This window comes from Malurus melanocephalus, unplaced genomic scaffold (assembly GCF_030028575.1).
Source record: "Malurus melanocephalus ecotype Western Australia unplaced genomic scaffold, MMel_1.1 scaffold_270, whole genome shotgun sequence".
Taxonomy (NCBI): Eukaryota; Metazoa; Chordata; class Aves; order Passeriformes; family Maluridae; genus Malurus; species Malurus melanocephalus.
Window position 1 is genome coordinate 639,749 of NW_026623502.1, and position 17,347 is coordinate 657,095.

The 17,347-nt window shown below is 38.0% G+C and overlaps 1 protein-coding gene across 2 annotated transcripts in view; it reads right to left on the reverse strand.

The window, feature by feature from the left end:
* The window catches only part of DLC1 (DLC1 Rho GTPase activating protein), a 212,870-nt gene that overhangs the window by 99,819 nt on the left and 95,704 nt on the right, over window positions 1–17,347 (reverse strand). The window lies entirely within an intron of this gene.

A 17,347-nucleotide genomic window follows, 5' to 3' on the forward strand; every position in this document is an offset into this window, starting at 1 on the left:
CTGCGGATGCAGGAAAGCTCAGACTGCAGCCAGCCTACTGGAAAGCTGCCAAAATCTTACATCTGGAACAGTTTACAAATGAGCTAACGATACAGCCATTTAGATTTGGGGCTTTATTTGTGGATATCTATAGGATTCTWGCTTCCTGTTTAATCAAATAACTTACCAGATACATACTTGCATGCTCATTTATTAGGATAATATTTCCCTGCTTAGCTGATATTTCAGGTAATCTTTCATGTTTGGACATGAAAAAGGTAAGAAATAGAAGAGAGATAAAGTTATTTAAGTATCTAGRGTTCAGGTATTTTATTTTGTTACCATATTTTTTGTTTCATTTTACCCTATCTAAGGCACAGAATAAGGCCCGATTCTGAGTTCGTTATATTTAGTACTGCATGACAATGCACAAATGAAAGGATGGGAATACAAAAATGAGAGGAAGAGGGGAGCTAGGAAAAAAGGAGAGGGGACTAAGCCTCCACATCTCTGCTGAGTGGAAAGATAAGTTCCCATATGAAAAATGTTTACGAATGTAACTGAGATTAATAGTCCCAGTAAATGAAGCCATTTGACCTTCTTATTTTGACCTTTTAAATTGATGACTGTATCCTGTGGCTTCCCTGAGGGAGAAAGGGAGGAATAAAAAGGTACCTGAGACTCTCTTTCCCTTTTTAATATTATGTATGGTAATATGTGAAGAGATGAGAGATGCCAGTTTAAAATACCAATGCCCTGTGTTATCTGAGAAAGCAAAAACTGTCAAAYAAAGTTGTCTTCATGTTTATTCTAGTGGTAGTCCTTCATTTTTTTACAGCAACCACAACTGTTAATATTAGATAACATTATTTTCTTTAGAAGTATTATCATTAAAATKAATGGATTGACTTCTCAGAAGATTGGCATGCAGAGGCCAGCGTACAGAATTGTGAGTTTTAACTTGTGGATTTTCACTCCCTTTGAATTCCTTCCTAGAACTAAATAGTTTTTCTTTTCATAATATTAGCTAATTTATTACACACTTTCTTATTTCTAGTAACTTTTTTAATGGTGTCTTCTCAGTCCCCTTCATTTTCACTAGTGTTCATTTCCTTTAAGGCAAATAGTTATCTCACTCTGACAATGAAAAGAAACGTATGGGATTTGCAGTAGTATAACTGAGGCAATAACTGGCCCACCATCTATGTAATGCAGATARTAATTTCTTCCCATCTAGGCCCTAGTCTTTTATCTTTACAGAGCATCTGCAAACATTAATGTCCTGTGTATGCCTTTGAACAAAACAGCAGTGAGGGATCACTATAGTTTGCAGTTGCTTTCCTGATTACACCCCTCCTTCTTTCTGAGGCCAGATGGAGAAAGAAGCAGCCAACTCTTTAGGGAAAGTCAATATGATTGCATACATTTGCGTGGTTGTGGGGTGTTTTTGGCTTTTTTTAACTATTCTCACTAAACTTCCTGGGACAGCAAGTGACAATGCCTGCATGGGCAAATACTGACATAGGCTGGCCTAGACAAATGCTGACATGATGACCAGAGCACAGTTTTGAAACATGTACACTCTGTTCAGATGGGATGTGCTGTTGTTTCTATTCATGAACAGCTCYGAAGAGCTGTTACTAATGTTATTATTCATTTTTTAATGAGGATACAGTGATAACTTCATCAGGAGCTGAATTTCTCTATTTTAGAAGGCAACAAGGGAGAARACAGTCTCAGCAGGGTTTTAACTACCAGTGGCTGTTCACATTACCAACAGCATGGCCTAGAAAGAATGGATTTATACAGCAAAACAAGCGGTACCAGAATTTTGACTCATCTCAASGTAGCGATATTTTGACCTAGGTCTGCCTGCATCTTGTGAACTGTATGAATCCTTGGGATTTCATGAATGGGTTGGAGATTACTGGCACACTACCAGGAGGCATCTTYTGACTTAGTTTCATCTGAAAACCATCCAGTTCACACGCTCCAAGATTGCTTGGGGATATGAACCAGAGTGGTGTTGAAGGACATGTGCCTACCTAGTCCAGGCTACAATATCAATAAAAACATGCAGACCAGGATTCATTTTAGAAGCTAAAACAACTTTTAACAATTTAGAAACAAAACCACTAACATATACATATTACTAATCAGGGTTTGATTCTTTGAGAGTTACTGTGGGTTACCTTACACCTGTAGACATGTCATGGCTCAGAATATTTAAAACAATTCTTACAACCAGTTCAACAAGATGGTCTGGAAAATGGCAAAAGGCAAAGAAAGAATAAATTGTAACAAAGCAGGGAAGTATTGCTAAAAGCATTTGCTTGTCTAATGCTACAACACAAATAAACAGATAATCTAAGTAAGATTGTGTAAAGAATTAAATTAAATGTCAGAAAATTTTTAATGGACCATGGATGGATAGATAATTAGATATAGATAGCCTAGAAAACATGGATAGAAAATAAAGGACATTAATTTTAGAAAAGTGTAGTCTGAGACATATTAAGGGGACTACAGCTAAAAGCAAATTCCTCTGACCCACAAAGGAAATTYGAGATTCATGACATTCAAAACAGTCACAAAATGAAATATGAATTCGCCATGCAATATGAAAGCACATGATTTTTAAATCATGTTAAAAGATGGCATCAGAGCAGAGCTRTGCTTCAGTCTCCTTTCTAGCATCATTTAAATAATACCCATTGTGGAACAATATGCTCAGTTTTGGTCTGCACCTCTCGATACCCACATGATGCAAAGGCATCYACTAGCCCAGTGTCCAGACAGCTGGTGGCAGCAGAGCCAGGGTGACAGTGACAAGGAGTTCTGTGCTGGAAAATGCCTGTGCTCAGGGGAAAGCTGCAGAGCTGCCACCACCGCTGAGCCATCATTTGATACTCTGCTGAGAGCCCCACTCTGCATCTCAGGCAAGCTCCTCCCACGTTCCCAGCTGCTGCTGCCCAAATGATCTCTGCCYATGTGGAGATATTTTCCATTTCAGCTCAGGCTTGTTCCCTCTCCCCTTGAAGGTGTAGCTGTTTGCACAGGGACATCTGCCTGAATCATGACCTGCAGGCACTTCCACTGTATGTGTGGAAGAACTTCCTCCATTTCTTTGGTAAATTCATGCTTGGAGTCTGAACTGAGAGGGGAGGCCATTGGTACCAAGTATTCATTGTACAGACCCCAGCTGGTGAATCTTTGATGCTGATCAACATGAGTGTACTAAATTAATTAATTTATTAAACAAAGAGCCAAACTGGAGACTGTGAATGACATTAAGGAAGAAAGATTTTAATGTTGAGATTCATGGGTTGGCAAATAATATATTTTAAAAGAAAATGACAAGATGTTTTGCTGTTCGAAAATATACTGGAAAATCTCCTGAAAACAAATACCTTTCTGTAGCTGGGAAAATGCACCCTTCCATGCCTTACATCTACAATTCAATTAGCTGTGTACAGATGATACAGCAAAATGCGTGCAAAAATAAACCAAGTCCTAAACCACTAACCATCTAAGTGAAAATTATGATGCAGCTCTTGGCTTCATTGTGTCTGGAAACTAAAGAATGACCGCCACCAGACACAGGTTTTTGTGTTTGAATACTTTTGTATTTGAATAACTTYGTTGTTGATCACAGTCACCGTGCAGTCAATATTCTAGCTATCTTCCAGAATTATTTTATTTTATTCAGTGTATTCCATTTACTGGTCGAGACCAAAAAACCCCAAACAAGCAAACTCTTAAAAACTGAATAGGTCAACAAAGATATGTGCTGAACCAAAAATAATATGAGGGGAATCTGAAGGAGAGGGGTCTGTTACTGACAAGAGGGGAATGCAGCAGCTGATGTTTGGGGAGTGAGGTGATAGCAGACCCCCCAGGAGAGAGGCAGCTGCCCACTCCATGCATGAGGAGCAGCATGCATGCCCAGGAAGAATCTTTGTATATTTCCTCAAGCAAATATTTATAGGGACCAGAGCCTACTTACCCTGCCCTGCCAGCCCTCCCACCAGCTAAGACAGCTCCAGCACTGCCTCTCCCTGGGCAGTGTTTTTCCTGTCCCCCAGGCGTGGCCTGCCTCAGGACTGCAACCACTGACTTCTCCCACTTCTTTTTTTGGAAATATTTTTAGAAACCTCTTGTTAACACAAGCAAAGCTGTGCCTCTCCAGTCTTCCTGTCAAGGCTGAATCTACTTGTGAAGTGCTGCTCATCGTTCTTTAACACATAATTCTCAAACCAGCCAAGGGCAGGAGGCAGAGGCTAATTCCCTATAACCTTACACTTGCTCAGCACTTTCAGCTGAAGAACATAAACTTGCCAAACCATATMTGTTTTCTGTCCTTTTGTGGTTCCATCCATACTTTGATTTGCAAAGATAATACCAATGATCCCTTTTGCACTTTAAAACAAAGAGCAGACAGAATGCATTGGATAACAGGATGGACAGAAACAGTGTTAATAATTTTTAGTTCTGGCAACCAAGCCCAACTCCCAGGAAGTAAACAAACAGTTGTGTAAGCCTCATGCTCTTCAAGCTTGCTTAAACGCCATCAACTTCCCCTCTGAGTGTATAGAATGTGCAAATTCTTATGTGTATCTCCGGCTCATCTGTGTAATTCTGGCCCCTTGGGTCTGGTAAGATGTGTGCATCCAAAATTTGCACAGGCAGTCAGAGATATGTAATTCTTACATTTCTCTAATTCAATTTGAGCTTTGCTGTGACTTCTCTACAAGCTGCAACAATTGGTGTGGCAAATCCAGAGCATATTTGCTGAGTGGTCTATGCAGCCTGCCTGGTCTGATGCATGCAACCATCCCTCCCCTTGTKAGAGAAGCAAAGAAAGCAATGCCAGAATTCTCCAAAAGTATCACAAAACAAAAGAATGATTCAGAATCAGAATTTTATAACTAATTAAAAAAGGCTGCTGGGCACATGGCATGTGTCACTGTTTCATGTCTCAGTTTCCAAGTGCTATCTAGGAGACCAGGCTGGGAAAGAAGCACTTTGAATTTTGAATTTGACATGCGCTGCTTTCAAAAAGAAAATCTGGTACTGCAGTATCTGCAGTATCTGAGAAATCTGATGTGTATCAGGGCTTTAGACAAGAAGCAGACACCAATCAGAGCAGACTGGAAAGATTTAGAGAAATCCATATGAAAAGACAGGGAAATAAAGTGTAGTTTGTTGAAATGTAAAAGTTTCAATAGAAGCTTGACAAATCTCAACAAAATTCTTGATATGAAAAAGCCACATTTTGATTAATTTGGATTTGTTTGAAAAAAATCTGGTTTTCAATCAGGTAAAGTAAAAATATTCAGAAGTTTCATTTAGCACATAGGTGTCCTTTTGCAGCTGTGCAGACATCTGGGACTCAACCCACTGTGTCTTACCATATTTTGCATTCGGAAAAAAGCCCATTTGACATGTGTCAACATCCTGGTGTTARCCTTTGAACAGCCAAGGGTTTAAATGGATGCAGTCTGGAGAAGACATAGTAGACCATGAGAGAGCAGACCAACAGAGAAATTTTCCTGAGTTTCCTCCATGATGGGAAGAGTGCTCTGCCTGACATCTCTGCACTCTGCTTCCCGGTGGTAGGAGAGGTGTGGAGAAACCCCAGGGACAATCACCCTCTCTCCAGGTGACTGCAATTGCCTCTGTACACACTGCTTTTGCAAAATGTGCAGGCTTTTTACCCTCATGCTATGGTCCAGATCTTATGTTTGAACAATAAATGTGTCCAATTTAAAGAAAAAATAYACAAATCCACCCTCCCCAGCAGCAGTCCATGCTACAAACGACAGCTGTTGTTGCTTTCATGAACTTTTCAAGGTCTGAACCTTGAAGCCCTCTGGTGGAACATGAGAAGCACCTGTCAAAATGTACCTTAATTATCTTTTGTTGTGAGATAAATACACACTGATGGGTTTATATAAATTGAGTAAACTAGCCTTCTATATACATTTATGCGTCTCAAATTAAATGTGATCTCAAATAAATATTAGCAGTCTTCATGGTGTGGTTATGGCCCTGCTTTGTAAACAGCCCCACAGCTTAATTAGAGTTCTGTGAACTTCAAAGTGTAAGCTTATCTGGCTGTTTCTGAACTGCTGTCTCACTATCGCTGTGTGCTCCAAGAATAATAAATAAACCAACACAGGAACACAGAAAGCATTTCTAATCACATCTATAAATACAAATTAATAAGTAACTGAGTAACATAAAAGAAGATGTGATTCCAGTTTCAGCTGCACATTGTTCCATTTTAACCTGTTTTTAATGCAACTGATTATAAACCATTCTTACAATGTTTAAAAAATAAAACACCACAAATTTGCCCCTGCTGCCAAATATTTTCTGAAATACTGCCTATTAAAGAAAAAAAGAAGAGACATTAGTGCTGGTGCYACTGTTTAAAATTCAAATGAGAAAGGAAGTGTTAAAGCTTCATTCTGTTTAGCCATATGGGAGGCACCTGCTTAGAGACGTTTATGGGAGTATTAATCTATGGGAGTGTCCAAACCCTTCCAAACATCTAAACTTGAGCCACAGAACTTTCTTGGTTATATCTCTTTCATGMAAAATAGTTGATTGCAATAAGCTGTGAACTGAGATTAGTTTTGGGCATTAGCCACGCGTTATGCTTCACCACAGCAAAAGAGTATTAAACAGCATTATTTCTTCTTCCTTCAGTGACCTGATGGGCAAATYGCCCATACATTTTGTCAGCTGAGTAATGCATTACAATTTGACTGGTCCCATCACTCGAATTAGGGCAGGATAATTAAAATTTCATAGAATAAAAGGCATGGCAGAAGGTACTTCTTTCTTTCCAGTAGAAATGCAAATTAGGCTGTATGTGCGACTGCAAAACCAGAAAAGTGCAGAAACCACAAAAAAAAAAAAATCCCCAAATCCCTTTGCTTTGGAACACTGAGAAACACTTGTCAAAATGTCTACCTTACACCAAAACAAACAGCCCAACACTTAAAAAAACCCCCCAACTCCTTATTGTTACTCCCTATTCAAAATCTTCTCTACAATCTTCTTTCACAATTGGAATTTTTCCTTCCCTTTCTTCTGTGGTTTTTTTTTTTTTTTCTTTTCCACTCTGTCTCTCTCTCCTGGCCATACTAAGGTGGTGTTTACCCAGTCATATACTGAGATGGTGAGCCCCTTGAATTACAGGTCTTCCTGTTCAGACATTCCTCATACAAATGGTACAATATCAATAAGTTATCAAAGAAACAAAGCMTTTGGGCTTGTCTGCAGTTACTGACGTGGGCAGTGATTGTGATTAGAACAAATTTGATTCAGTGAGTTTAATGTAATCTACTGGTGGCAGGCTGGTGTCTGTGTACAGAGCAGTGAGCAGAATRGGAGCATGGGGAGTGTTCTGTGAGCTGGGTTCATCGAAGGCAGAGGGTGGGCGGGGAGATAATTCAGAGTACAGAGATCATTCTGAAAACAGAGATCAAAGAGAGGCAAGAAATTTTAAATCAAAGACAAAGTCCCAGTGCTTCCAGGGAATGATGGAAAATGCTTATTCCTGAGAAGATTTAGTGAGATTTAGGGGTCTCATGTAAGTCATCTTCAATTATCCCTGCCCTGTGTAATGTGTGTTTTATTAAGTGATGTGAAGAGGCAGAGCTGTCTTCATCCCTTCTCATCCCTGCTGCTGCCCCTGCAGTGCTGTGAAACACAATCTCTGCAGAAGGTTTGCTGCAGTGAAGAAAAGCAGGGTGTAATAACCATCCCTGAATTACTGGTTTGTGGCCTCACTGGCAGAGAAAGCAGCAGAAAGACTGGACTTTTCACAGGGAGCAATGACATAGAAAGTAGGATCCAAACTAACTCTTAGCTTTCAAATAGGTGAAATCCTATCAATCCTTCAAGAGTTTTCAAGATTTCACTAATTAAGGCACTGCTGGGCAGTTCATGAATGGTAACTTTGCCTTGGGGCATTTCTGTGCAAATGTTCACTTACATAGTTAAATTTGAGATTTAATTTTAGCATTGCTTAACTTCTTCAGATTCTGGATTTCTGTTTCAGGTGTCCACCATGACTAATGTCCTGGAGTTGTCTGTGGCATAACTTATTTGAGATGCCTTATTTGTGTGTTCATTTTAAAATCAGTTTTATTTTGGGAAATGAAAGAAAAGGTACGTTATTTTCCTGATATTGAGAAATTCTGCAAGTTATACCAAAATACTTGATAGTGATTTGGTAAGGCAATTTGCTCTTTTGTAGACATACTGAAGTTCCACCTTTCTGGAAGTTCATTTGTTCTAACCATTGGCAAGTCGCTGAGAAATTCCCTTTCACAGAAGTTCTGCAGCATTAGATATTAGTGTCCAAGAGCCCAGAAGGTATTTTCTCACCTGGGTTAYGTACAGCCTGGGAAGTATTTGTGAACACAGCTCCAGGCTGCTGCCAGACCTGCAAGATGAACGAGAGAACCTGTCTCTCCTGGGCTTTTACTGACCCCACCTTCATTTCACAGAAGGGTGGAAAAGGGTTGGTCCCCCAAGAAATGTTAATACAGAATGAGAAAGTTGTGCTTGGGCCAAGAGGGAGATGATTACACACTGCTTTGTGAAACAGGGATGAGAACAGAGGGAAAGAAACAGGGTGAGGAGAGTTCAAGGGTATTTGTCATCTACAGCAGTTTTAATTGCATGCTTCCCAGTGTGGATTGAGATTCAGCCACTACATGGCTAGTGAGAACTTTCCTTGAGTTCTGTTCTGATGGAGCTCAGTAACATAATTTCAAACAATTGTCTTCTCTGTACTGAAGAGATTTTTTTTCAGAACATTGGCTACGATTAGATTACTTTTTCCAAACGAAAAAGAATCAAAAAGCAAAYCCATGATTTTTCCAAGTGTTGCATGTAATTTTGCAGATGTCTTTCTTCTTGGTATTTGTTATTTGAACTGAAATCTTGCTGATTATGAGTTCTAATGCCTAACCTTTAAAAATAAAGAAATTAATATTATACTTCACCTTTTGTAAGTTTAATGTATCACCGATGCAATTAGAAGCTTTATGGGCACCTCGTCAAATTAATTATCTAGAAGATTAAAGCAGCCATCAGCTCAACTGAAACATACAATCTCTTATTCATAGTAAAGTTTTTGTGAAAAATGAATGTATACAGAATATCTTAGACTCTTACAAAAGAAATCTAAAACTCTAGCTAAAGTTATTATTAGATGTTAATGTTTCATATGTATTCCATGAAGTTAGCAACACCATTAAATGAGGTTTTAATAAGATACTCTGGTTTGCTATTCTAGGAATTGGATTTCTCCATATCTTYACCTAATTTATTTCATAGCTAATCATCCAAAATTGCTTCTGCATGAAATTTGCTGTTTCTGCTGGCATCTGATTTCAGCCATGACATATCTGCCCCCTGGAGTCCCACTGCAGTGCACAGAAAACCTTCACTTGGAGTTCAGGTTATAAATACATGAGTACACGTGTACTGAAGGCTGGCTGTGCGAAAATAGGGAGCTTGGCCTAGGTGGTTTGGGGGCCAGGAAGCTGATAGATGCAGCAATATTTAGCCTAWCTTTTATGCTTTGAGGCTAATTACTGAATGGAAACTTCCCCTAATTATTTTAATGGATCATTTTATTACATGTTTAGCAAACTGTACACTTCACAGTCTCAAAAGCAAGGYGAAAATGTGAACTCTGTGTTTGTAGGGCTGACAAGCTGATCTATATTTTACTATAGTCTATATCTAACACAATATTTTCCTATTGTCAAGTAATTTTGAAAATAGACATATATGGTGGCATTCCTGTGTGAATGGGATCTGAAATGAAAAGTATCTGCTGTGCTCTTATTCAGTCTGAAAATCTTGTCATTTGCTGTTAAAAAGATACCTAGATTAGGTGGGTTACATAGGATAACCTAAAATTCTATTTATTTCTTGTGAACTGAAAGTTTTCAGAGACGCCATTACAACAGTGAATTTATGCAGCTCTTACATAAAATAAGAAATATGAGTCTTGTACTCAGGTTCAATGTAAGATATTAATGGCTCTGAAATAATCCAAATTAGGCCTTGAAAAAATGTGAACATCTAAAATAGCAGCTGCTATTTATTTAGAACACATACATGGAAAAACTACTTACAAACCTTGACGTGCACTAGAATCAAGTATGTACAAGTGTTCCTTTAAGTGCTTCATAGCAGGAGGGGTGAGGGCAGAAATTAAAGAGCTGGTGAAATATAGACAAAGTTATTTCATATTTATGAGTAGATGGTGTAGAAATGTTGGGAAATTGCGGTATTTGGAAGAAGGGAATAAAAAGTGCTTAAAAAAGTAGAGGAAGAAAATAAATAAGGAAACAAAGCTCACACCTGAGACTCATAGGTTAAAATAATATTTTAAAGGCATTTAAAAATAATGTATTGCAGTAATGGTGAAAGGATAATGTCAAATGTTTGATTGAGAAGTGTGCTAAAATGGATGTAATTTCTTCTTTATTATTTCTCAWGTTTTCATCATAATTTTTTCTTTGTGCGTCTATATTACAAAAAATAACTACTATTAACTTTCTCAGTATTTCCATAAAGAACAACCAGGTGTACTCTGTTTGGCACAAATGAATCCCTTCTCAAATGCAGCATGTAGTTTTAGCCTCTCCAGTACCAGGAAGATGTCAACAAGTTTTGAAAGAATTCAGATAAAGCAACAAAAAGTATTAAGGGGCTAGAGAGTTTGATTTACAAGAAAAGATGAAAACCTCTTCTGCTTAGCCAAATGACAGCTAATAATGGAAGGGAAGAGTAAAGATAAGAGCCTGCAAGTATTTGAAGCATGAGCACATCAAGGAAAGTGTGAATGTTTTAAGGTGGTATAAGGTTTCAAAACAMTGATTTAGTACTGGGGAGAGAATTGTGTTTGTGTATGTTTTGCCTCCAAACTAAGGCTAATTAATCTGGAGCTTATTTAAGGACAAAAYAAAGTATGTGTGTACAAAATCAAGGAGAAAAACCTGGGCAAATGCAAAACAGAAGGACACATGTACCAGCTGTTGTACAAGTCCTTAACATAGTATCTATTTAAACRTAGGAACTAGCAAGATTAAAACAGAAACATCAAGATTTAATATGACAAACAAGCAGAATACAGTATTAGAGTAAGTACGTGTCAGTGTCACAGTACATAACTTCTTTAGAAAGAACTTCTCCTGAAAGTGGGTTTGCTTTGCTCAGAAGGTTTTGTAGTTCCTTGATAACGTTATCCCCCTTCCCTGTGAAAAAAGGCCTGCTATTCAGACAAAAAAAAATCTGTCAAAAAATCAGAATCAAAACTTCAGTCATAACTGAAAATTTAATTGAAACATAACTGAATGCTTTTTTCATGGTTAAATCAGCTCAGCCCTGTTTGCTGATATTGGCAACTTTCTGAAGGCATATAAAAATAAATGGGTCTTTAGGAGACATTTGAAAGATATCAAGGAGATTTTTTTAATGTCATTGGTGGTTTATAACACCTTATACATAAAAAACCAAAATAAGAGCAAATTAAATTTTTTTAGAAGATACAATGAAAAGATTGCATGTTTAGATGTCAAAACTTAGRTTTTGCTGAATTCTTTTCAATCCAAACCTATTACCTTTTAGTCTACTAGTAAAGATTACATATGGGGGTGTAAAATATTTCTTTACATTCAATGTAAACTAGAACAATAAGTTATAGGAGAAAATGTACTCTTGTATAACAAGCAAGTATGCCCTTCTTCTCTTGGTGTACTTTTCTTAAAAGACTGATTCTAGACCATTTAAATTTTGGAGTGAACAGCTGTCAGTGTACTGATAATAAATTTGATCTTGGCTTACTGGCTATGAAAGTCAGGAATAAAACAGAAATATATTTCAAAAGGTCAAGAGAAATCTAAACTRTATATGCAAATGCATAAGAAAAACCAAAGGGGCAACTAAAACACAGGCTGTAATGTAAGTCCTTCAATATTAAACACCCTTTGAAAAGCTCTGTCCCTATCAAGTCATGACAGCTCTGAATTTCGATTAATAGGATTAGATCCAGTTACTAATTAACCTCATTTCAACCTAATTAACCTAGTTATTTGATGCTGAAAATCTCCTCCTCCTCTTGCCTCAGCAGGCAAGATTTCTGGACAATCAAATTACTGAAAAATAAATTCTAGCAGGTAGGATTAAAAATAATGTATCATTTTAAATACACTTTCAAAAAACCTCTCAAATTCATCCTTGACAGATCCTGAAAATTATTTTAGATCAAAGATATTTCAGATTCTGGATTTTGGCTTTCAAAGTTTMAAATCCATTTATTAGTGTTTGTTTAGGGGTATGAAGCTGTTTTCAAAGCTTGCCATGCCTTGGAGGTGAGATGACTGCAGAAAAAGTATTTTCACTCTAATTTCAATTCCCTCAAAATATTTTAATTAGTATTTTCATTCTAATTTCTAACTGGACACCTTCATGTGTACCATACCCATCTGTGCCCATGCACTTTGTACAAGGTTTTCAGTAAAGTACTGCTGGTCATCAGTATATCACTGTCATAACTACCTATGAAATATTTAATAYTATCTCTCCAAAACCCACTGCAAATGTTGGTCCTCAGTAGATATGTTTTTTCTCTATGAAACAAATACAAAGTAAATGTTAATATATCAAAATGAAATCCTTTCTATTTTACTGAGGAAGTCTAGATTGTATCAATTTTTTAAAATAAAATGTCCTTCCATAAATGTCCTGCTCACTTGTCAGATCTGACTTCATGCTAGTTTCAAAACTTCATAATCTGTTGAAGGTTAGATGTTAATGGAAAAATGKTTTTTCACACTGTTGTGCATGGTTTGTAAAGACATGAATGAATGAATGGAACTCAGAAAAGGTCATGCAAACCTTTGCAATTACTATMTTTATTTTATCAATGACAAGCCCCTGAAAGGAGCTCTCACAAAAATGAGGGGAGACCAGCTGCTATCTCCTAACATCTAGCAAGCAAGGAAGCTCAAAAAAGGCCGAGAAAGTGTGGGGCTGAAGTTTGAAACAAAGAACTGAACTGTGCATTAACAGCAAGCACATGCTGACCTTAGGTCCACTCTGCTCCTCCTTGCYTGAGAACCAATGTGCTGGATTCCTGTTGGGCAAAAAATGCTGACTTATTCTGAAACAGTGTCTAGTGTTACTGTAAACACACGCTGCTTTTACAGTTCCCAGCAGAGCACTCTCTGCACTGAGGTTACATGATCTTTATAAGCCTGGCAGGAAATAAAAGATGTTAATGGTGGGAACCTCTGTTAGGAACAGTAGCCCTTAGCAAGAAGAGGAAAGACTAGAGCATGGTAATTTATGAACAGTCTATGTAAAGATATGGTTTGATTGTGAATGTGTAGCATGTTTTTGGAAATGCTAAAGGACTGAGAGAAAAATCAGTTCAGCTGGAACAGATTAGGGGACCAATGCAATAGACACTGCACAGGTTGGAGAGTCACAAAAGGCAGTGGAACAGAGGCAARTTGCATGTACCGAGAGTCCAGATGAGGATGGTTGTGCAGCTCATGTATGTCAGCACAGCAAGCACAAGGGTAGAAGGGGAGATGTTTAGCCTGCAAAAGACAGTCTATAACAAATTTCTAAAAATTCTCAAATTTCTGAAGGGACTTCACKTCTGTTAAATAACAGAGACTGTTGTAATTTCATCTAAGTGGTTGTGTAGCCACATAGTCCTAATTCTTGGTCAGTTAGAATTGCATATTTTAGCATTTAAGTATATTTTCTATGCCAAATTCTCTATGTCTCTCTAAGTCTCATGCAGCCTCTCAAAGGCATTTATTTCCTAAGACACTAGCAGCAGAAGGCTGCTACAAGAAATGTTTCATTCTTCAAAGTCTTTTTGCCTGTGTCCCTTATTGCACCAAAGTGTCCTCTCATTTGGTACTGGGGCAACTGCACTTCTTGCTGAAAGGCAGCTCATTAAAATAACATAGAGTAAAAAAACAGACCCAATATGAATCATTTCAGTGATCCATTTTACAGCAAATGGTTGGATTCCTGAACTCAGAAGGCAGGGAAATAAGGTTGAGRATGCAACACCGTGACTCACCTTCAAAACAAGACGCTCTTTCAGGCAGTTATAACTTTCAATCTATTTGTGTTGAGGTGAATCAGTCTGGCCCACTGACTACATGAAGAGGGATATATATTTTGTAAAAACAGCAGATTTATTCATAATGAATCCCAGGAATTATTGCTTGAATGGTAAGCCAGACTATAAATTCCATTTAAAGATTGACAGCATGCATTTGAACACAAATCCACATTGAGATATATAGCTAAAAAATTAGTACAACTTTCAGGGATCCACATGCCTCACTCAAAATTTCAGGTTGATAAACTTCCTAGAGGTGACTGAACACACTACAGCTGATTGCTGTAATACCAAGAGATGAAAAGAAAGTGGTTAAAATCATTCAAGCCCCATTGAAGATCTGCATGTTTTGCTATTCCTCATGAAATATGAGATAATTAATCATGCTAACCTGATTACATGTTGAATGAACACTTTGAAAGAACCATGAGAAAAGGTAGACAAGGGATAGAAGACATAGACTTTATGGGAATCAGTAGACTCTATTGGCTGCTATGCATGCTGACAGAGGAATGTSCTTGTGAGCCTTTGTACGTGCTACTGAATGAGGAAGTTTCATTCCAGGCTTTGGTTCAGACTCTGAGTATGCTTTCTGGTCAGCTCTTGGTGGGTGGAAAGTTTATGACAAATAACCCCAGGGGAACTAGATTTCTTCCCTGGTTAGGAAGAAAAGGCTTGAAGGAATGGAAACTTATCAAAGAGAAACTATGAATGAAATRCATTGTTGAATAGGTGTCAAGAAAACTTTAGCAGAAGATGGTAGAAACAAACTGATTTTGACAGTTTATCATAGACTGAGTCATTGCTTTCTAATGATTGTGCTAGGGAGGTGAAAATGCTCTGARAAATGAGCTGGAAAGACTACCCTATTCAAATGACACAACACGACCTGTGTAAGATCCTAAGCTATTCAAGATGACTGGGTTCAAGCCAGAARTATTTATCACAAAAGCAAGGAAACCGATTCAAGAAAAAGAATGCTGGGTTTGTTTTATTTTTTGGTTTCTGTGTAAGCTAACTAAAAAGATATTATTAAAAAGTACCAGGCACATTATGCAAATCTGGTTGGTTCACTTAAAAACTTCAGCTACCCTAGAAGAATTAACTGTCCCTTTGAATGAAGATGTGAGTTCACAGTCAGAAGTCTAACAAGCTAGTTGGGATCAGCTCTGGAGCTGGAGGCCTGAAAATACACAGGCCTTCCTTGGGAAAGCCCATCAGGAGATGTTTGGGGTAAGGCAGTGAAGAGAGAATGGCTTGGAGGGGAGCATAGATTTGAAGGGCCAGTGGCCTGGAGTCCAGCTCRATCCTGACTGTTGAAAGTGGGAAGGTGGGCCCTATTTTTAATGAAATTCATGTGGGTATTAAATACAAAAAGTCCCCAGATTTCCAATATAAATTAGAAGGGTGCACAGGAAATTCTCAACAGAAATGAATTAGTGACCTACAAGGTTTAGCACMTTCCTTCATGAATTAGTACTGCTCTCAACATGAAACACTGCAGCCTAAGTTACAGAGTCGTGTGTGTCCTTTCAGGGTTAGATGTGAAAGGATTTACTGCTTTTTGGCACTGCATTTCTCTCAGCAGATCCAGAGCAGGCAGTGTAGGAGAAAATATTGTAGTGCACTTTCAAAATCAGTTAACTACAATTGGATATTACAGACATTATGTCAGTTTAATCATAATGGTATATCTATTTTCTAACATCACTGCATAGCAGAAAAATGCCCCTTTGATTTTCTTACCATAACCCATTTGGATGCTCTTCAGGAATAACCCTTAATTTAAATTTTGGCAGGTTTTAAATTTTGGTTTGGTGATAAGCTCTCCTCTGAAATTATTTTTATCCCTCAGTTACAGATACGTAGGGTCAGCTGACATGTTCTCTGTGTTAATGTAGAGACATTTTTTAATGTCTAGGAATATGAATTAGGTTTTTCTTCATCAAGGGAACTTGTTCAAAATTTTTACTATTTAAAGCAGAAACCAGAGAACACAGCACACCTTCCTTGTTTCTATAGGGACTGTTCTGTGATTGGGTGAGTGTCTRATTGCTGCAGGCTCAGGAAAGTAATATGCTTTCGAGTTCACTTGACAGTCACTTGACTGAATCAGTGAAATCTGCTGYTCAAAGGTCCATTAGGAATAAAAGCAAATTCCATCCTGACTCCTGCTGTGTGAGGACAGTGGTAAGGCAATGCTTACTCCATTGATAGGGTTGGGATAATAAAAGGGGTTGGTTTTCTGCCCAATTAATGACCCTGAGCTTCTTTATTCTCTGTCACCCACACATAAGGCTTTCTCAAGTTTCATCAATTTGTTGTTAGCTTGCTGATGGAGTGAGCACTCATGAAGATAATAATTTGCATGCAGACTATAATTATGACTACAATGACTTCCACTTACCCTCACTAATAATTCAGGAAGGTTTGGGACTGATAGATGAGTAGCAAGTGCTAAACACGGCTCAGCATGATTCTGCCCATTCCACAGGGTTGGTTGTTGGTTTGTTTTTTTTTCAGAGGAGGGGGAATGTTGGAGCAGCAATCTCTGGTGCAAAAAGCTGCTCTACAGAGAGCATAAACTGGGACAGCTGCTAATGCTGGCCAGTGCACTGTCAACCACACCTTTCTTTACAGGTATGGCAGGGCCATTTAGGGAAGCAACTGAAAATAATTTGTGCCCCACTTTACAGGTACTTGTCACATTAGCAGTGCCACTAATTTTCTGGCTCACTGTTTTTTCTTTTTTTTCCCCCTCCTAAAGTAGTAACAGTTACATTATAGGTAAACAATTAAAGGCAAAAGTGCAGTCATCAGATCAAGTTGTCTGTTAACAAAAAATTTCCCAAAGTCTCCTTTGYAGTAAAAGTTCAAATATAAAAACCTTGAAGACAGCTTGTTAGAAGGAGGGCAAGTGGAAAGAAGTAGGTTAAAGTAGTGGTTCAAATTCTTATGCTAGAATCTCACTGAGATGTATTTTCTGTGCATTAAAAGAGGTATTGTGTTTCCCAAGCCTTCTCTGGGAAGGAAGAGGCTAAAGATCATTCCACTGAGAGAAGCATTTGCTCATAAATTCCTATTTGAATCTTCTAAGCAAGGACTAAACCTGGAGAAGTCTGTGGTAGAAAAAGGATGTCAGAATGAACTGATCTGTTTGATCTTTTTCAATGACAGTAAATG